This window comes from Falco punctatus, assembly GCF_963210335.1.
Source record: "Falco punctatus genome assembly, chromosome: 3".
Lineage (NCBI taxonomy): Eukaryota > Metazoa > Chordata > Aves > Falconiformes > Falconidae > Falco > Falco punctatus.
Window position 1 is genome coordinate 59,804,109 of NC_137582.1, and position 22,765 is coordinate 59,826,873.

Consider the following 22,765-nt stretch of genomic DNA (forward strand, 5'->3'; position numbering starts at 1 on the left):
TGCGGTCAGTCCATCACACGCTGTCTCTGCCGCTCCTTCCTCGCAGGGGGAGGCTCCTCACACTGCCCTGCTCCAGCCTGGGGTCCCTCCCGCGGGGACAGTCCTCCATCAGCTGCTCCGGTGTCAGCCCTGCCCACGGGCTGCAGTTCTCCACAGCGTGCCCCAGCCTGGGTCCCCGCGGGGTCACAGGCGCTGCCAGGACCCTGCCCCAGCCTGGGTCCCCGCGGGGTCACAGGCGCTGCCAGGACCCTGCCCCAGCCTGGGTCCCCGCGGGGTCACAGGCGCTGCCAGGACCCTGCCCCAGCCTGGACTTCCCACGGGGTCACAGCCTCCTTTGGGCAACCACCTGCTCCGGCGTGGGGTCCTCCACGGGCTGCAGGTGGGGATCTGCTCCACCATGGACCCCCACGGGCTGCGGGTGGGGATCTGCTCCACCATGGACCCCCACGGGCTGCAGGTGGGGATCTGCTCCACCACGGCCCCCCACGGGCTGAGGGGCACAGCCTGCCCCACCGTGGGCTTCACCACGGGCTGCAGGGGAATCTCTGCTCCGGCGCCTGGAGCCCCCCTGCCCCTCCTGCACTGACCTGGGGGGCTGCAGGGTTGTGCCTCTCACATACTCTCATTCTTCTTTCCAGTTGCAAGTGCTGTTACACAGTAACTTTCCCCTCTTCTTAAATATGTTATCCCAGAAGCGTTACCACCATCACCTTGGGCTCAGCCTTGGCCAGCAGCTGGTCCATCTTGGAGCCGGCTGGCACTGGCTGTGTTGTGCATAGGACATGTTGATTTTCTGAAATGAAAGAAAGATTGTTTGAATACAATCTCATTGAAAATGGGAATAGGCTGTGCAGAGCTTGGTAGTGCACTGCTCAAAGTTCTTTACAAAAATAGACCCTAAAAATAGTATTAGTTCCAGTAGTTTTATGGGACTGTTTCCAAGGAATTTTGATCTCACCTTCCAAAATGGCAAAGGTAACTTTCAGCATTTTATTACCCCAGAAAACAGTTCATAGTATGTTGCCACAGAAGTATCCACCTAGTCTCTACTACAAAGGGAGACTAATTCCAGCTCATAAATTCTGCCAATAATGAAAGCTAAATTTACTACAGATTACAAGCACATGGGATGAGCGGATAGGTCAGACGGCTATAACACTGAGGCCGGATGACTCCAGGTGCCAAAACTTGCCAAAGTGTGTAAATGAGGTGGGAGAGACATGGAAGGAAGAGCATCTGGATTTTGTGAGGTCTCAGTGTGACTCCATATAGCTCTACAGTGAAGCCTTTAAGTAATCAGCAAGTGTTACATGACACCGGCATTTATTTCTGGATTTCCAGATGTGTGTTATTTGCCGGATCATCTGTGAAGCTTGATCCCTGCCTGATGCAAGAAACCTGGAATATGTGGCAAAAAAGGAGTGCCCTGAATGCTCTGTTCTTTAACTACAGGAGTGTTAAGCCCTGTGTGGGGGAAAAAAAGTGTTCAAAGAGATGAAATTTTGATAGTTTGCCTGCTAGCAATGAATCACAACTATTTAGAAAGTGATTTTATTTACTGTGAAGTGTTTGTTACCAGCCAGAAATTATTTCAACTATATGCCTTTCAGAAGGCATTTAGCAATATTTCAGCCAAGTCAGTCTTCTAGTGTCCTGCAGCCCATATTACTTTATTTACAAAAACAGCTTTAATCACATCAGCAGAAATTTTAAGTATCTTCTCCAAGTGCTCCCGGCCTTTCATCATAGGAGTTTGTTGAGCCGCATGTTCATATAGCAAACATCATAGTCCTGCTGTAGATATTTCCAATGACAATGGGAGGGCTTTTTTAGGTTCTGTATTGTAATGAATCAAATTTATATATCCTACTGCTGAGATTTCCTTTTATAAAAGCAGCCATTTTGAAGGCTAGACCTCGAACATATCCTCAAAACAGTTTCCACACTGTTGGCTATTTTATATGGAAACTGGGTGAACTGCAGGACGTGTACACCATTGCTACAAGAGGAATCAGAGCTGTAGGTGAACATGTGAGGCTGATTCATAAGCCTCAGGCATAATAATCTGAAACCTGAAGTATAGTCACTGTAAATTATAGGATGTGTTAATGATTCTAGAAGTCCATAGTCGCCTAACTGAGAGGTCTCTGAAAGATGGGAAGCACAAACTAATACGAAGTGATGGTTGAGGAGGCTATACTCATGTTCATGACTTGGACAGGCATGTGCTTCACTGGGTAAAAAACTGGCTGGATGGCTGAGCCCAACGAGTTGTGGTGAATGGAGTATTGGGGCCAGTCCTGTTTAATATCTATCTTTATTAATGATCTGGACGAGGGGATTGAGTGCACCCTCAGTAAGTCTGCAGGTGACACCAAGGTGGTTGGGAGTGTTGACCTGCCGGAGGGCAGGCAGGCTCTGCAGAGGGATCTGGACAGGCTGGACCGATGGGACAAGGCCAACTGTTTGAGGTGCAACCAGGCCCAGTGCCGGGCCCTGCCCTTGGGTCACACCAGCCCCACGCAGCGCTACAGGCTGGGGCAGAGCGGCTGGGAAGTGCCTGGTGGGAAAGGGCCTGGGGGTGCTGGTCAACAGCCAGCTGGACATGAGCCAGCAGTGTGCCCAGGGGGCCAAGAAGGCCAACAGCACCCTGGCTTGTATCAGAAGCAGTGTGGCCAGCAGGACTAGGGCAGTGATTGTCCCCCTGTACTGGGGCACTGGTGAGGCCGCACCTCAAATACTGTGGGCAGTCTTGGGCGCCTCACTGCAAGAAAGGCACTGAGGTGCTGGACCATGTCCAGAGACGGGCAACAAAGCTGGTGAAGGGTCTGGAGCACAAGTCTTATGAGGAGCAGCTGAAGGAAATGGGGCTGTTTAGCCTGGAGAAAAGAAGACTCAGGGGAGACCTTATCACTCTCTACAGCTACCTGAAAGGAGGGTGTAGTGAGGTGGGTGTCGGCCTCTTCTACCAAGTAACAAGCAATAGGACAAGAGGAAATGGCCTCAAGTTGTGCCAGAGGACACTTAGATGAGATGTGAGGAAAATTTCTTCACTGAAAGGGTGGTCAAATACTGGAACAGGCTGCCCAGGGAGGCGGTGGAATCACCATCCCTGGAGGTGCTTAAAAGACATGTAGATGTGGCACTTAGGGATGTGGTTTAGTGGTGTGTTTGGCAGCGCTAGGTTAATGACTGGACTTGATCTTACAGGTCTTTTCCAACCTAAATAATTCTATGATTCTTTCTCTGAAAAAGGTACTCCTGCCATACACTGCTGAAGCTCAGACATGATCATATGAGACTTGATTTAGTGTCTAGCAGCTTGCACCCACAAATCCCTGCAAAAGCCAGTGGTTAATTTTATAGCCAAAGGGAAAAAAATAAAAGGAAGAGGTGTCAAGGGTAAGGGCCAGAATGGTGCCTGATCAGCTCCAGATGTCTCTTTCTGGGATGTGCAAAGTGTAATTCAGTTTCCTCTGTCCCTGCTGTGGTGGCAATAACCATGTTCAGGATATCTTCATACCCCATCTGCTACCACGGCCCACAGCACCAAGGCCATTCCTGAGGAAGGCCATCCCCACCTTAGCCTTGGCAGATGATGGTGCTGCAAACATCAATGCCAGGCAACTGCAGCTGGCCCAGGCCCAGGTGATGGAAGCATGCCCTCATCTCTGCAGTCCCTTGTTTTCTTCTGCAAGCAATAGTAAACAGAAAAGCACAGTTTATACCAGTAAATTTAACATACACAGTATGCTCCCTAGCACAGAGAGGCTGGCACAGAGCAGCGCATACATATTTCAAACTCTTTTACATTTCAGAAGTGGATGGCAGCATCCAAACTCCATTTTGGGATGGTGCCCTGGCCCACGCTAACCCCCTAGCTGTGCTCTGAATTGCTGGTGCTGCTCCCCATGCCAGGGACCACTTCAACTGTTCACTAGCAGAGATTATCGATCCCTGACACCATTTAGCCATAGGCAAGGAGAATTTAGAGTTGGTTTGTCTATGTTTGTCCAGATCTGGGTATTCTCCAGCTAAACATATACAGGATTAGAATTAAAGCTAGGGTTAATTCTTCCCATAACTTAAAAACTGCTTACCAATACCAAACAGGACTGTAAACATTTCACTTTTGGTAATATACGGTGGTGAACCATTCATTGCACCAGAACAAAAAAGCAGCAGCCACTCTTGTGTCTCTTGTGCATAAATGCTCGCCAACAGCCTTCAGAACACTGGGAGCCAACCTCCTTGTGCAATTAACTCTTCATCTGAGTATGCAAATGAAGTTCCCTTCCAGACTAGTGTACATAAACTTGTGGACATTTATCATGACACAGATGTGACTCCAGCTTCTACCCCAAGATACTTGAGATATAATGCATAAATGCAGGAAGCAATATTACATAGAGACATTTGCAGTCAATCTGTGAGGATGTTTTCATAGTTCAGCAGAAGTAAAGCCTATCTAGTAAGTAAAGTCTAGTCTATCTAATAAATATGTACCATGGACTACAAAAATAAATCACAAATTCTTTTCCTTTCCCATTGTGCAATCCCTATATAAAAGATTGTATCCAAATCATCTTTCTTTCTTTCAGAAAATCAGCAAGTCCAAAGAAGTGTGAAAAGGAGTGAAGTAAAGAAAAATTATGCTATCCATTGCTGAAGACATTTTGAAGATAATTTCTGATTTGGTCATACTTACCATATTTGCTTGAAAGATAAGCTATCCTGGGGCAACATAAGCATCTTGTTTTTCTAAATGTTGTTCCCTTGTATTGCATGGTGGTGGATGTCTGACATCTGCCCCTTTCTTCCTGAGATTAATCACTGCCCTCCATGTGCCTTCAGATGCCAAAAACAATCTTCCCCCCACCTCCCCATACTTCAACATGTATAGGATCTGTAGCTTTAGAAAACCATTACCTCGGGCTATTTTTCTTCTTTGTACTTTGGCACTGAAATTATTATTGTTTTTTATGAGCTATCAAGTACATGGATACAAAATCAACAGAAATATTTTGAGAAGAGACATTATTATTTTTAATTCCCACGTTCCTTGCCAACCTTTAGCTTTTATTTCCAGAAGAATAAAGCAAAACATTCTAAAACATGCAAGAACCCTCTGCTTTTGACCTAAGGGAAATTACATACCTTTATTCTCAACATCAATCTTACAAATGAAAGGTGATTATCAGTTTTAACCTTTCAAAAAGCATCTGTGACTTGAGGTAAACTGTGCTTGGCTAATGAGATTATCTAATGTAGCCTAATGAACTTGTCAAGGCTAATGACAATCAGCACATAGTTTTAAGGGATTTTTACATAAAACTGCAAATCTTTCTTACTTTTTTTATGACATTGTCACTCTATCTGATTGTTGATTGTTTTCTACAAAAATTTACTTCATAGTGGTCTTCTTTTGTGTTACTGTATAGAAACACAACACTCAAGGTTGCGGGTCTGTGTAGCTGAAATCTGATTCATTTAGGGTTCTGAAGGTGGCACAATAAAGTCAATTGACTGATGTCATTGCAGCATTTAATGTACTGTGAACAAAAAACACACATAATGCTTTTAAGTAGAGTGGTTGAATAATTCATAATTTAGGGGACACACAGGGCAAAGAAACTTTTTTTTCCCCATACAGAAAAACTATGATGCAAGATGTAACCAGAAGGAAAGCAGATTGGAGGCTTTTCAAATGTCAGTGGGGGAAGAAAAGAAAGTGAGTCAAGACTCCCTATCAAGCAGGCATATATATATTTGGCCACACAGGACACAAATACCAGAAATTATAGGCAAAGATAATTTGATGAAAGTTACTTTCATGTGTTGTCATGAATATAAAATAAGAAAAGAGAGTACAGAAATAAGAAAGCAAATGTTTTATTAAGAGATGCAGATTACAACATAGAAATAAAAAATCTGTACACATTTGATCTAAACCACATCATGTTAAATAACCTTGTATAAAGCTGTCTTAAATATTCATTTTGTAAAAAAGCAATGTTCTGATCTATGGAGTCCTTGTCTTAGACTCTGCAATGCTTTCCTACCCACTCTCATTGGTACAAGGACTGGTCCCTCCATAATTCTGTGTGATTCCTGGGCGTACCTCAGACAACCTAAAAACATATTACAAAATGTTTTTACTTGTTCATGATACAGTTATATTCTACCACAAACTATTGCTGCCTATCCTCCAGAAAAAGTGCCTTTGGAAACCTAGTAGTAAACACTGTCATACATGGTAATTAAAGAAACAGCTTTGCACCCAAATAAATGCTAGTAGCAGTAACAGGTCTCCTTAGTCTAATCGCCATAACATCTCTGCTTACTTGGATTTTGCAGCAAATCACATTTCTGATGCATTAACAAGTTGCAAATTATTAATTTTTTTTATCTTTCAGCTGTGTAGACATGTATCAGTATTGTTATAAATCATAACACAGGTTCTGAAAGAGCAGAACCTAGGCTTTCATGTATTAACATGTATTCATGTCATAGGATTCTTGTTCTTTTCATGACAGATGACATAGCTGCATCCTGATTTATAACAGTAATAAGAAATTTTCAGTGAAATTTGTAAATTCTTAGACATCTATATAGAAGTCTAGTGCCTATTAATGGAGCATATGGGTTTTTCCCCATAAGCTAATAGCTGGGAGACATGCATGGAAAATATTGTTTAGTCTTCACTGAATGACTGAATTTGGCATTTTTCTGACTATGGGATTTCCTTACATATTAATTTTGATTGAAAGGATAATTTCTCCAAATTATACTCTGTGCATTTAGGATATTCCGTTTAAGGTACATATTGAAATTAATTTTTTATAAGGAATCTAACTGTACTGAATTGAAAAGTCATAAAAACCTTCTAAAAACATGTCCGCAGCCCCTCTAAATGGGCTTTCAAATTTTCTGTGCATTAGCAAAAATATTACACTTCAAGATACAATTGTTTTCACCGCCTCAAGGACTCACATGCAATTGCTGGCATGTTTGAGAAATCTCTGATCTCTTTCATTTCCATAGGATAAAATACTCTTGTAGAACCATGAAATGGGGGTTGTGAATATGTGTAATACACACTACAAGGCATTAGTTTGAAAAATGCATGCTACTGATGGAGTATTGTATCTTTGCTCTCTATAATAATTTCCCCGTTGTTCTGGTAGACTTAATCTTCTCACTTCTGATATAGGAGCAATATCAGAAAAGATAGGTATCAAGACATATAGCCAATTAAAGAAAACTATATGAAAGCATTCAATTTAGCTGTCTGTTGTCTGGCTTATACCAGTTAACTTACTGTCCGTGTTACAGAGAAGATAACAACATATCTTGTGCAGTCTGATGGGCTTTTGGGGTGGAATACAAGAGTGTGTCATCTCTAAAGAATGTGCCCTTTTCAGAACTGCCAATAAATGAAGACATGCACCAAAATTGCCTGAACATGTAAACAAACATTATAGTGTTTTTGCAGAGAATTGAGAGAGGATCCTGGCTGACTATGGCATTGTTTGTTGGTAGTGTTATGTTGAAGTCATGGGTGGAAGTAGTTACAGAACTCAGCTTCTGAGAAATATCTTTTTCTTCTTAGGCAAAATTCCTTGGATCTGTGGAATTTTGGGCGGAAAAGTACATAAAGGCAATTATAATTAGTTTAAATGTCATTGCAAACTATAAACAAAGGTTCTTTTCTCTGGCTACTTACCTGAGATAAGTGAATGTATGTGAATCTCAAGGAATATTGTCACCTAGATCCTTTTTACTTTGAAGATTATACAGATGCCATTTACTGAAATAACAATTTTTTAAAATGAGCATTGGAATTAAATGAAAAACATGAAAACTTTTTCTAGGTAAACACTGAGAACATCTAGAGAATCAGGCACAACCATGCTTCCTACTTTAGCTTCAGTGATGCAGCTATTCGCATCTTTTTTGTTGACTAGGAAGTATATTCATCATGAACATGTAAAATGTTGAAACTTATCAATCTTCATATCCATTTTGTCTTGCCTCTATAAAGAATAAACTCATATACCCACTCCAATATTAAAATGAATGTTGTGAATTTAGTAATTTTGCAAGAGTCCAAATGTAATCATGACACAGCTTAGCAGTTTCAGTTTAGGAAGTAGTTTGCAGCTCTAGTTTAAGAGAAAACTTCATGTCCAAGAGTAAATGAATCATACTTGTCTAAACAGATTCAGGAGAGTGATGTTCCTACCTCTGTCCCTTCTCCCACAAACGGGGCAGCAAAGGCAGCCCTCGGCCCTGAAGAGTTGTGGAACCAGCACCCTCCACAAAGATCCCACAGCCTCATCCAGTCTGCTTGTTCAGAAAAGTCCCTGGCCCAGACTACCCGTAAGCTATGTCCAGGATGTATCTGGGAGACGGCAACTTGGCATTGCAGTCTATGCGTACAGATGACTGTGGGGCGATGCCTGCACCCATACTTTGCTCCTGCTTACCTTTTCAGTACATGTGCAGCCAGCTTTACTGGATATTATAGGGTACAGTGATAGTATCAACACTTAATGCTTTGTTAACATTTGTTATCTTGCACATTCAGAAATTCGGAATGGTGGTGGTTTTCACACATCACCTCTCTGGCATGAATAACAGCTTCTAGATCTCAGTTTGAGCCTGCAGACAGCTTGCAAACAAGATTTAGGTAAAACAGCTTTTCTTGAAGGGGAAGCCTTCTGAAACACACATCTCCTGGCAGTATTTTTTTAATCTCTCAGCTGGTTTCTTTCAGCCCTTTATTCTGCTCTCTTCACCTTGAAAAGAACATCCCAGTCAAAACTTGTTGCTTCACAAAAATTATTTGGATAATGAGTCACTAGAAGAGCTGACCCAGCCATCCATCTACTTGTGCTTTATATATACAATACAAGGCAATTTTCATGTACAGAAGGCAAACATTCAAATCTTCCTATCAGCATTTACTCAATAAGAAAGTGGTACATACAATATCTTGTCTCCTCCTCCTAGTTTTTGCATGCAACATTTAACAACCACATGCAGAGTGAGCTGCAAAAAGATCTCTTCTGTAAGACTCCCCTCTGTGTATGAATTTCCTACTGCTCATCTGCATCTCAGCTTCATGGTTCAGAAGACATATGGCTTTCACGTTGGTTTTTGCCTGGGTAATCTGTTCCAAAATTGGCTACCTATCTTCCCTCTGTGTGATGCTGCTTATTTTACAAGTGTGAAGGGAATACATTACTTTCAAACTCCCAGATTTGAATCAGTGTTGTATCTAGCAAGGGTTTGGGTAGATTTTATCATCATGGCCTGCTTAAAATGGAAAGATAGCTTAAATAATTATCTCTTTTCCCTTATTTTCTTTATCCCCTTATGCTGTTACTGTTTCTTTGTTACTAGATTGCCTGATTCTGTGGATTTTCTCCAACTCCTCTCTCCACCTCCTCTAAAATGCCCTTTTCACTAAATCCCATCAGTCTCCCCTTTCTTGTCACTACTTTCTCCTACACAGTTAATCACTGCTTCTCACACCTGCTGTAACCTGTTCTTTTAGTTTCTTCAATCTTCTTTTCAGACCAACCAAAGGATAATAACCAAAGTCTTTGCTTCCTACTTGTCGACAATGCTATGGCTTGTTTTTCAAATCTCACTAGTTTTGCTCTTGCTTTTTTAGCTCACTTTCATAGCTCACCTTCACTCTGCTTTGTGAGTCAGTTTTCTCCTCCTCATCATGAGAAACCCTCTTCTTCAAGGAGATTTCAGCTCTATTAAGCTTGGAAAAGAAGCCCTAGGTAATATTGTGGTGCTGATGAGTATAATGAAGGAGGGTTACACCCTTTCCTAGATAGTCACAGAGATACTTCAGCGTCAAACATAGTGAAAAAGGATGACGTCTGCTAGTCAAAAAAAACATATAGTGAAGGCAGAGAGAGGAAGACTTATGAATGGGCTGGAATTTTTCCAAGGTTTGCATGTGCTGGCACTAGCATTTTTTCATATAGTATATTTGTGCATATCTGCAACTCTTCCCCTACCGATCTGCAAGGCACCCTTTTTTCTGCATGTTTCAGTTTACAGGGTAATTTGAATTTTTGGTTCCACAAACCATGTAGTTTTGCAGGTGTTGAAAGAAACCCTGGTGATGACAGAAGGTTTGCAAAGCAATCCTGAAGCTTCTGACTCACAGTAATTAAAGCAAAGCCCTAAGACACACAAAAATATGGCTGAGAGATAGTTTTGTTATAGCAAAAATTGAAAAATAATACAGAAATGAGGATCTGAAGAAAAGTGAAATATTTCTAAGGTTTCTTAGAGTTTTTAGCAGAAGTTGAACTCAGGGCAAAATAAAGACATCTTCCTGATTTAAGGTAAAGACCTATTGAATTTTAAACCTACAATTAAAAATCAAATCACCATGAGAAGGTACGTGAGGGGTTAAGAAATTATGGCTCTAAGGTATCATCCTATGTGGAGTATTAATAATAGTGACAATTTGCACATGTGTGTAGGTTCATGCATATAGGTACACACATGTGCATATGTATAGATTAATGATATCCAGACTTGGCCTTGCTTGGTTGGTGGCTTATAGAAATGAATTATGCATTTGTTTAGATCCAAAATTTCAAATATGGGACCCAAAGGAGATACTGAATCACAGCCTGTCAGAAAAATTATCTTTGCTATTGTGCAGGTTTTACTTCGCTATTGTTGAGCCCAGCCTAGTTCATGTTGCTGTTATGAGGAAATTATTGTTTATATCTCTCATGTTCTGTGTATTGGAAAATTGGCAGCACTACCGCATAATTCATCACTTGTTGTGAGTCAGGGCACAATGCATCTTCAACTGCAGGGCAAAGGATAATAGAGAGTCATAAAAGTAGAATATCACATCCCTCTGAGCTGAATCAACCTAATAACAGAGGACTAACACAAACTTTGTAGAAATATGCAGAAAAATTAGTGGGTTCTCATAGGCCTTACATTGTATAAAAGCATTTTTACCTTTATTCTTTTATTTGTTTAGAATTATTCAGCCAAAGGATGAGTCATGATCAGAAACATCACTGTGAAAAGGAGGTTTTCTGAGAGGGCAGTGCTTAGAGGTGGGAAATAACTTAGCTATTTTTGACATAAAGTTGCAGTGTGGTTACACTCAACTCCATGTGCTGACAATACCAAGATGCTGTATGTAGTGATGACACCACACTTTAACATTCACAAAGCAACTGAACAGTACTCATACTATCTACAAATTGTTCATTGGTAATGTGGTTAAAGTTTCACCACTGTCTACATAATTACCCTACTTAAGAGCAAGGGTTTGATCATTTGCAAAATCCAGTAACACTTGCCAGTTTGCCCATCACATAATTTTCATAAACTTCAAAATACTGCAAGTCCAGAACCTTGTATTTTCTCTCTTAGCATGGTGACCAGCAGTTTTGGGGAGCACAGAATTTACTGCACCCTCATCGGGGTGGTGTTGTAAACTACTTGATTATGTGTGATAAACTAATTAGTGTCTGCTGAAATAGATGCCAGTTTCTTAGTAAATGCAAATTCTAACCTTATGTGCATTCCAATATGCAATTTTGCTTGTTGATTGTTTAGAGGAAAAAGCAACATCTTTCCTTAATATTTATGCTGCAAATCATTAATAGGTGCTAGAAAATATTAACAGTTATAATGAATGAAGGCTCTGAGATATGAATAGCTGTAATTCAAGTTAATGGTGATTACGACTCAGGAAATGTGTATTCCAGGCAAATTGTAGGTTCTCTGGTTAATGATGCCTATGACAATAGAAACAATATTATTACTTAGACAGCTCTGGTAAATGTAATAAGAATCTCACTTCTGGCAAAGAAATTACACATCTCCTGTTGTTCATATTGTTTCTTTATAGATGAAAAAAAAAAAAAAGCTTAATTCTGTTCTAATTTTATTTGCTCTCATTTTCTATGTGAAGCGGAAATAAAATTGCAAGAACTTTTTTTTTCCTGTAAACTTGGTATTCCATCTCCTACTTCACACATTTGTAGTCTGTGTAGAAGGAATGCAACATCCTCTCCACCATCATGCAAAACAAGTTATTTTTTCTTTATTTCTTGCTCTATCTCCTTGCCAAGCAGATAGCAAAGAACAGAAATAGTAGAGAACAGAAATACTAAAAAAAAAAAAAACAAAAAAAAAAACCGACAACAAACTTTTAGCTTCCATTCTGCAGCTTTATTTCAACAGAACTAGTCATGTACTTGAAACTGAGAAGGAACTGAAATTATTTTCATAATTAGTTGCTAGCTTTGTTATTTACTTTTCAAATCATTGTTCTAGGTTGATTTTGGAGTTTCTGGTAAATGCCTTTTTGTCTCCTTCACCCGTACCTAACACTCACAGTAATTTTTAATGAAGTAGGGGACAACAGAGTATGCTGGCTCCCTACTGTTCTGTGTATGGCTGCTGCCAGTGCTTTCTGAGCCTCTATTAAGAAACAGCTAAACTTAGCTGAACCTGCAGCTATTAGCAGTGTTTTAGCAACCTCTTTCTTGGAACTAGCCATTAAAGTGAGGAAGATGTTGGCCACTTGGGAGGCATAACAACCTCTGTGTTCACATACCTATGTGCCTCAGTGCATAATAAAGCACTTTGCTTATAGAACCCCTTCATACATTTCCTCTATCTCTCCAGTGCAGGCAAAGCCATCTCTGAGACAGAAAGTCTCTAGCCTACATTAACGCAGTTAAGTCATCCTGTCACTAATAGAAGAGAAATAGCCAAGCAAAGGCCTCCCCCGTTTGTCACGAAAGCACAGGCACTGAGTATGCTGGTGAAAATTACCATAATTGCATATTACTGAGCCAAGAATAACAGAACCTCTCCATTTTGCATCACATCTGACTTTAACATAAGCTGCTTGGGTTTCTGTAGGGATTATATGTTGTTTAGTCTCTGATAGAAAGCTAGTATTTTAAGTAAATAGTAACCAGAGGATATCAATCAGCTTTGTCATAAAATAGTGCATGGCAAATTAAATAAGGAAATTATTTTTGCTCACTGAGAATGCCAGCCTACTTTTTCCATGATTTGTCTTGTTAATAAAGTGGTGATTGAATTAATTCTGTTCTCAACTGACCATAACATCATGAAAGATCCTTACGTAAAAGTAAGAAACAAAAGAGGTACCAAATTGAACATCTTAAGTTTTCCTAGTATGGGTACTTATAAGTGAGTAAAGTTAACATGCTTCTCGGAGGCCTTAAGTCCATGCACACATGCAAAGAGCACTGAAAGATCTCTGCAGCATAAAAAGTCTTATTAATCTAAGATAAAATAGCTGATCACATAGCTATTTTGTAACGGTCACATTGCTCAACACAAATTCAACTCTAACTCATCTTTAACAAGATTCAGAGTTTCTCACCCTTTTCTGTCTCCCTCCTTGACTCGGATGAGTGCTGGAGGCTTGGGACACAGGCAACGATCATAGCAGCTGCACTACCAAGGGGCTGCGGATGCAAGTGTGGGCAGAGTGGGCTAGCAGGAAGGCAGGTGGTAAAAGCATTAGTGTTATGTCCAAAGCCATTAAATGTGTAGGCTGCTCACTGTTCAGACAGCAAGGATGGACAGTAGAAAGGAGGAGGAAGATTAGGGTTTAGGCCTGGCATGGGTTTTATCTTACAGCATTAACTACAAACCATTTTACTCACAGCCTCTCCTTCTGGTTCTTTTCTGCTTATTTCTGGAAGGTTCACCTGGGTCATGTCCACGCATAAAACATCTTTACTGATCTATTACTTCAGCCTACTGGTTTGCATCCACCAGTTAGACGACAAAATCTTAAATTCTCACACAGCTTACTTCATTCAGGGAAGTCCCTACAAGCTATACTGGCAAAACCCACACTGTTGCCAGTGCAAGATGTGTCAATATTCGAAGAGCTTATTACAAGAGCAGAGGCAGGGCTGACCTGGCTGATCCTACTGCCACAGATGAGTCACATGAGGAGGGAACACCCACCACATCAGCCAAGGCAGAGAGGAGAGGGAAGGCAAGATGTCAGACCCTATTTGGCCAATGTTTGAACCAATTTGCTAGTAAAACAGCAGTCAGCCGCCTGCTCACAGATGAGAATAAACCTCAGCCACTGCCCCTCTGGGACTCAAAGTACCCCTGCAACACTCTTATTTAGCACAGCTCATATTTACAGGGTCTGCATACCCATGATTTACAGGTGGTGGAAGAATGAGGACCACAGAGGATTTGCCACAAGCAAGTGACAATTTTTGGCAGCAGACAAGAGATTTTGTTTGAGCTCTGATAATAGAGGACACAGCTCCTATTAGCATATTCTCCTGGAAGGTTATGAGGCATTCAAAATTATTTCTGCAGCCCATGCAGAACACAGAGATATCCTGATTTTAAGACACTGCTGCAAGAACTTCCCGGCAGAAGGAAGTACCTCTATATCTTACCTTCTGAAGCTCAGGGAAGCTGGAAAAATAAAAGGCAAAATCTTTTTTAAAAGTGTCAGAACGGAACTCTGGTTAGGTCTGTTGAAGCTGCCTCAGAAACATGCTGCTTTTGACACTCCAGTCTGAAATCTGGGTAACCCTCACTGCAAACTCTGTTGAATCTAAAACAAAGCCACTAACTTCTGTTGAAGACTATACTTGCTGGAATAAATATGCTGCAATGCAAGTTTCTGAATGCAATGTCTTAAATGTTCTTTTGCTTGAGGTATGTCTTTTTATTTAAAATGGAGATTTTAGTTTTTCAATATAAAATTAAAACTTGTAAACCATTGCTTAAATTACAAATTAGGTACAGTGGGTTTAGCAGCACTCGGGAGGCCAAGGCTGCTGCGTGTAACTTCCGAAGTTAAACCAGGAAGGAAATCTGCAGTTTCACCCTGAGAGAGCAGGACTGTCTCATGTTGTGTCTGGGAGAGTAGGGATGTTACAGGACTGTGCTGAAAAGAGATTAAACCTTATGTACAGACCATTGTCCCTAAGAGACCATCTTTATGCTTCATAGACAAGCTTGCTGTTAAATGCAGAGACTGAAACACTTCTGAGCTACGGAACTGCTTGCTGTTAAAACTATTTTACATTAAATGACCATGTACCTGAATATAATTAAAAAGATTGATTGCAAGATGGATCATATTAGGATAATGAGTAAATAAGTTTGATAGAAATATTATAATGTAAAAGGTTATGTAGAAGATTGTCCCAGTATTTCCTAGCAAATTAATAAACACTTTTTTTCATGCAAATACAAGGCAATTCATATAATACAAACCGTGTAAGTTTTATAGCTTATAAATACTAGTTTTGGCTTTCATTTCACATTCTGTTACTGTAGAGGTGTTTGCAGTATAACAGAGTTTTACCCTGAACACAGGGTAATATTTCTGCTTCTAACAGAAGCTATTAAATCCTTTATGGGACTATTCTGCAGTTATATTTCAAGCTTTTCATTTCAGAAATGAACCAACTATCAGTTAATACAAGGTAAGACTATTATTTTAGTTGGTGAAGCAATCAAGTCACACGATTTATTAAGAATGCCTTAGCATAACCCCTTCATCATTTTATCATTGCTCAATGCTATTTTTCCAGTTAGAAGATTGTGTCAAAGGACTTCTGGAGTTTACTGTGATTGTGGAGACTATTTTAAGCTGTGTTACTACATTAACAAGTGGTTTCAATGTGACACCTTCACCAGTTGCCTCCTCCTCCAAAACACTAGACTACAAAACCAGCTGGCTCTTTTGTGTTGTTCCAGCTCTACCTTATCCAGATTTCCTTCCACAGGAAACTCAAATCAGCCATTTGCCTCATGGACCTTTTGTAGAAAAAAAATAAAAAAAAAACCACCACAAAACCAAACAAACCAACAAACCCCAATCAAGACCTTCCAAGGCTTTCTGGCAATAACATGATCAAATTTTTTTTTTTTTATCTGGTAGCATCCAACATTTTCTTCTTCCCAGTTTCTCTGATGAAGGCAACCTATCCTAAGCTGCCTGGATAGAAATGTGTGTGCTTGGTGACACTCCCACAGTGTCTAAGTCATTCTGCAATGAAAACCCTGGCACAACTGCCAGGTAAAAACTTATTTGAGGTCAATTTGCCATCCTCTTGGTTCCAGAAGTTTTTCCTCCTCATTATGTGTCTGGAAAAGTCAGAACAACTTTCACATAGCTAAGCAAACACATAAAAACTGAAGAAATACTCAGCTGAATGGGAGCAAAGAGCCGTTTAGGGGAAAAGTAGAAAGGCAAGGCACGCACAGCAAGGTCACGCTCCTTTCAGCTTCCAGCCAGCAGCACTCTCAAGATTTCGAAGGCAGAGTCTGCATTGAGAAGGTTCATTTAACCTTTGAAATACCTGGGATCCAGCAGAAATCCTGTCTCAGGGAGCTCCTCTGCTTGTTTATTCGTTAATTGTCTGCATAATGAACTCCTCAAGACTCATGAGGTCATATCGCTCAGCAGGAGATGAACATTCAAGTAATGTTACTTGAAATCAATTATTTGACCAAGCATAACAGTGAGACTGATCCAAGCACAAGTAGGTTTGTGTCATCCTGATTGGTACAGCATAAAAACAGTACAGTAATCTATCCTTCTGTGTGTTTTCACCCAATAAAAGTGGGGGTTATCATCTACTACTGGCATAGCACAGGCAAAACACACTGCATTTAGCCTCACAGTCGTTTTTTCTCAAAAGAATGTAGAGAATACTTGTATGAAAAGAGATCTGGAGAGAGTTCACATTTGCTTTTGCAAAAAGACTAGCAACAATCATTTTCCTGGTCTCTCAGAATATTAGTTTTTTACAGTACACAGCCAATGACTATGTTATAACTAATGTTCTCTCCTATGATGTATCACATTAAACTGAAGTATTAGATTAGGGATATGTTTAATATGCCATGAATTATTGTTCCAGTTTTTCTTCCTAATATTAATTCTTTAATATTCCTTACTCTACATTCCTTCATTAATCATAGTTATACATATTATCTCTGGAAAATAAATCTGTCCATTTGTGAAGGAGAGTTGTCATGTATTCTCACATTTTCTGTGCTGACTTTTAAAAATTATGAATTAGCTTGCACAAGAAATACTACAGATACTGTCAGCATACTGATAACGGTAGCTGCTTTTATAAAGCTTGCTCTGTCTGAAAGAATAGCTTTTACTAAATGTTTCAAAACCAGCAAGTTTAGCCTTATGTAGACGTTGAAAAAGTAATGGCACAATAGTTCAGAGGTGCTCCTTCAGAAATTAAAGTGTTTGTGTAGGAGAAATACCTACTGCCAACTGCGCATTTAAGTTGTTCAGATAAGAACGGCTATTTAGTGACAGTGACCAGATGGTATCTCAGCTACTAATCTATCTTTCCCATTTCCTTGTAGTCTAAACTATTGTACCTTAATCTTTAATATTTAATTCTAAACATCTTGGATTTTTAAAGATAGATAAATAATTCAAAGGTTATCGAAAGAACCTTGCACTATAAACTGCAAACAGCCTTTTTCCTGAACACAATTTTTCCAATAGTATAGCATTAAAAAAGTGCGAAGAATGTATGGGTGAATGTCATTTCACATGCTTGATTTTTTGAAGACATGATTTAAAGCTCGCCGGAGTCTTTGGGAGTCATCCTAGAACATTCTAAACATTTAGGTACATAAACAGGTATTTTGGTTAAGAAATGAAGTTTTTAAAAAATCGGTCAATAATTGCCATTAGATTGTATTTCTATCTGTCTGTGAGTAGATATTATTCTGCATTTAAGCTTGTTCAGTAAACCTTTACTTTTAAAATATTTCTTTTCAGATAACACAAGGGAGTTAAATGTCAGTCAACACACCCAAACATACAGATAAACATGTAGAAATTCATATACATACGCAATCCTTTACTGTGTCTTCAGTGTTTTTGCATACTATAGGATTGCTGTAGTGCAAGCTGGTGTGAAATATAACAATAGAATAAGGCAGCTTAAGTTAACCACGTAATTTCTGTGTTGGCTATTGAACATCCTTGCGTAAGAAAGAGAATATTAGTAATTCATCCATCAGACGAATAGTCTGCTTTGGTTCTTTCCCTGTCACTATAAACCTCTAATCTCTGCAGAAAAAAAACCCAGGTCCTTAAAACAATCTTGTTATTAGAGCCATCTAACCTAAGCTTTTATGACTAGATTTGTGCTATTTATATATACCACTGCTCCAGACACATTCACTTAAAAATTCACACCCTAGTTAATGATTTTAACACACATTGACTAAAAAATTAAGACAATTTCCATTAGTATGACATCCTGCAGAGCATACCTCTTCTGTCCAGCAGAAAAGCTGACTACTTTTCAGTTGCATTGGGTTAAATTGTATGTTGCATTGTTAAAACAGAATAGCACTTTGCTTTGTTATGCAGTCTAAAATAATTAGTTTTGAATGCTAGTTGATACACATTCATTCAATACTGTAAATTAATAGATAATCCATTGAATTTTTATCAGTTATTAATGATAATTGTCCACAAAGTATCAATAAATACTAAGAACTTCCACCTCTCCTGTTAATTATTTGGACTTTTCCATGCTAAATAACCATGTCTCTTGCAGCTCTGATACTCAAGAGTTTTCTGCCTGGTTGCTTGTGTGTGAAGGGAGTTCCCTAGCAAAGGAATAAATAGCTGGGTAACAGTCGGTGGCATCTGTCATACAAAGCAGCTGATGGTTCCCTCTCGAGTGCAACCCCCTGAGTTGTGGACTGTGTTTCATTTACAGTCCCTGTTACTGGAGCTTTATGGGGTTATTTTTATAAGTAAACTCACCTGGGAAGTGTTAGATTAAAAAGCACATATTCTGCTAAAAATAATACTGCACTTCTTACCTGCACTTTTACATATTTTTAAAAACGGTTTTTTGAACAATCTGTGGGTTTGAAAGAGGAATTAAGAATACATTTAATCATGTGTGGGTTTATTGTTAAACTTGCACATATCCTGTTCTAATTTCCTGTGATTATCATGTATAATTTAGTGTGCCTTGCTCCTCAGTCAGTAACACAGATTTACTAACTGCTGCATTATACAACTTGTACAACATTTAATTAGGAAATTCTGTCAGTTTGTTAGCACAGTGCTTTATATAAGCAGCACAGTACATTAAACTATGGAGTTCCTCTTTGAGAACCCACCTAGAGATGTTTTATCTGTTGTTACAAAATTTATGACTGCAATGAGCAACAAACAAGACTCATTAAAAGGCTGTAGATTTCAAAGCTGTGATTGCACTCTGCAAGGTATGAAATGTATGTTATGGAAGTTCTGAAACATAAATGTATTCCTTCTCTAAAATCATTACAGTGTTTTTCTTCCAATTTTTAAATTATTAGCTGTTGCAACTATAAAAGATCTATTAATCTCTAAGAAGGGAAATAGAAGAGGGGAAGAATCTAGGTCAGTGTCTGATGAACAGGAAGATTTTGTGCTGGGTGCAGAATGAGAAAATAAAACATATTCTTTGTACTAGCTAAACAGATAATTTCAAAATGTTTCTAAAGCAAGAATTAAGTTGGTCCAGACATGAGAACCTAAAATTATATTTAATTGTATACCTTATCACACACTAGTGATTAAATTTTCAAACAGTGAATACTGTGGTCTTGACCCAGCAAAGATTAATCATGTATATCTGCCTGGGCTGTGAGTTAAAAGTCTATGTAGTCAGTGTCATTTATTTTAATGAGACATTTGTGGGGTTAAAATCAAGGTAAACCTACTATTAGGATTGTTAAGGGCAATGAAGTTATCCCCAGCTTCAAGCAAAGTATATGCTTAATGAGTTGGCTGAAATCAGATTCTGCATCTGAAATTTGGTATGAAATTGAGCCCATGTACACCTAAATAAGAAGTATTTTAAGAAACATAATAAGATTTGTCAGTGTCTTTTCAGGGATTATGTACATGTTAAAATTATTACATTTAGAAATTATTTTATTTGTGGGGGCATAAAACACTTTGCATAGAAGAAGGGATAATAAACAAGAAGCAAACAACACTTTTAAACTAAGATTCCCCCAATTAGAAATGGTCATTATAATGTAACAACTTTTTCTTCATAGTAAAGGTCCAATTTTCACAATATTTTTTGTATATTCTTCCAAAAATATTTTTCCCTTTCAGCAAGAAAAATGCTATTTTCATGTCACATCTGTGTATTCAGTTTAATGAATACTTTACTTTTTTTAATTTTTTTTTTATGTTTTCTTAAAGCCTTTGCTACTACAGTTACATGAGAATGTGAGTCTTTGAATTTTTAAATGTATGATTCATTCCTTGCCATAAGAGGGAAAATCTTGGGAGCTCTACTTTTAAGTCAAAAAAAAAAGGGAGACAAGAAGAACCTTTGTTTCTTTGGGGCTATGCCATGGAGGTAACAGCATGAACTCCTGTGCAGCAATGTGCATGTTTGAGCAAGGGCAGAGGAAGGAGATGGTCCCAGCAGAAACAGTGGAGAAAAAGGAAGAAGAAAGAAGGACTGAGAACTGAGCAAGGTACAAGACTTAGGAGTCAATAAACAGAGATGATACTTGAAATGTTGCCCTTTCTTCTCTTGTGACTGCAAGGGAAAATATCAGTTTAACAGATATGATGATAGCTAGTATGGAGTGACTACTCTAACAACTCTGCTGTGAGCCTGAGCCCATCCAAGGAAGAACCCGTATTTCCTGGAAGCCTAAGCAGACTTAGCATGAGATATCAGAGCTATTAAAAATATCACTGTACAAGCTGACAGCTGAGTAACAGCTTTATAGCCAAACCAGCAGAGCTGGCTCAAGGCTTCAAAGAAAACGTGGAAAGATATCAAGGTAGCCTTTATATTCTGACAAAAAGCAATGGAAAAATCCAGGATTTCTGAGAATTTTTACTGAAGTAAATTGATTTATTTGCAAAAAGATTTCCTTGTAAGTAAGCGTGGACCCCAGAAGAAAAACTAACTCAGTACTGTGGATTCCGAAATATGCATGTCACTTCGGGTACCCACACTCAAGTTATTACTACAGGGCTGGTTATAAAATTACCAATTTTATCCTCTCTTTTGCAGGTAAAGCCCCATACAAACTAAACCTACACAGTAAGTTTTCTACCAGAGATACGCTCAAGTCCCCCGATACAGGCCAAGCATTAATACAAATACTGATTTGTTTCCCAGTAGTTTAAGATGAGAGCTCTTTCAGCAAAAGTACTGAGCCTTTCCTGCAACTTAAGTGTTTACTGGACATAATAAAATGTATTCGATTTCAAACTTTCATTTCACAGCATTGAATTTAAATTTAAATGTAGTTTTTATCTCAGTTATGCTACTCTATTCAAAGTCAGGTAATGCTGTTTAAGAATGATCAGATTTCTGCTTCTCTTCATAGGACTTAATATGTTTGTAACTAGGATAATATACATATGAGTGTTATAAAATATAAAATTATTTTTAAAAATTATGTTATTTACTTACATTTATTAAAGTCAGTATAACTTCAGGATTAATAAAACACCAAGGAGAACAAGATCTTCTGGAGAACTGATTAGGAATGCATTAATAAACATACTATAATTAATAACTAAAATTTACTATGAAATTCAGAACTTTTACATTCCACAATAGGTCATATAAACAGGCCATCTGAAAGTCACAGGAATGACCAGTGAAGCAGGTTGTTAGGCAAACCATCAGAGACAGCCTGCAATCACAACAAGCTATGTGTATTCCTCTAAACTGGTCACCATCATATAGCTTCAAGATCAGTTCACATTTATAATTGAATGACTTTCCAAAGAAAGAAAGAAAGAAAAAAGCCTATGTTCATTGCTAAGAGGATATGAAAGCTGGGTGAGATAACCAGGCTCCTTCAAGGGAAGAAACATCACTCAGATGCAAAGGTGAAATCAAGCTGTGATGAAGCTTAGTAGTGTGTGACTAGGAAACACATGATAGAGGACAAAAGCATTTTTATTGACATCCTGGTTGTAGCTTACTTTTAGATTTGCATTTCTTCATCTGTTTTTGCCCTAATGCTTTTTATAGTAGAAACTGCAAGAAAACACCAAAGGCAGCAACTTTTCATTTCAATAAAAGCAAATCTTTTCCCATATGCCAGGAAGGACTTCATATTTTGTGTTTTCTTGAGATTGTATTTTCAAGGCTTTGAATATTCTGATTTATGAAAGTTTTTCAAGATTGCAAAGTCTGTGATGCTGTGAGAAGATCTGAAAGGAAGGTACTGGAAGAGAAAATCTTTTGGATCATTAGAAACTATGTTGCAACAAAATTGTTTCATGTTATTTTTAGTATTTGTTGGTTGTTGTTGGTTGTTTTTTTTTTTTAATTAATAGTTACTTTCAAAATTAAAGTAGGTTTAGAACTAATAACTGAATAATGTCAGAACTTTTTCTGCTGTTTTCCTATGAAATAAAGCTCTGGGGAAATCTAACTCACTCCATGAAAAATTTCCTTCTTAACAGATTTACTTTTTATAAAAACAAGCATATGGAGTTATATCAAAAAGCCATTAGCCTCAATATCCTGTCTTGGACGGTGAATGGTATTCTTAGGGAGGTATATATGAGATGGAGAATACATAAAGGGTAATATTTCCCCTGGTACACCATCTCAGTTTCCAGCAATTAGGTAACGACTTCCTGAGCTGGAGATTGCATCTGGACCATCATTCTCTGCCA

At 38.8% G+C, this 22,765-nt stretch overlaps 1 long non-coding RNA gene across 1 annotated transcript in view; it reads right to left on the bottom strand.

The window, feature by feature from the left end:
- LOC308060370 overlaps window positions 1-22,289 on the bottom strand; it is a 36,387-nt gene extending 14,098 nt beyond the window's left edge. Inside the window, exons 1-2 of the long non-coding RNA XR_013926693.1 lie at window positions 18,270-22,289; window positions 1-18,176 (exon numbers count right to left, since the gene is read on the bottom strand). The exon at window positions 1-18,176 is cut by the window's left edge and continues 14,098 nt beyond it. This is a non-coding gene — a long non-coding RNA (uncharacterized lncRNA). The remainder of the gene's footprint in view (window positions 18,177-18,269) is intronic.
- Window positions 22,290-22,765: the final 476 nt, after the last annotated feature.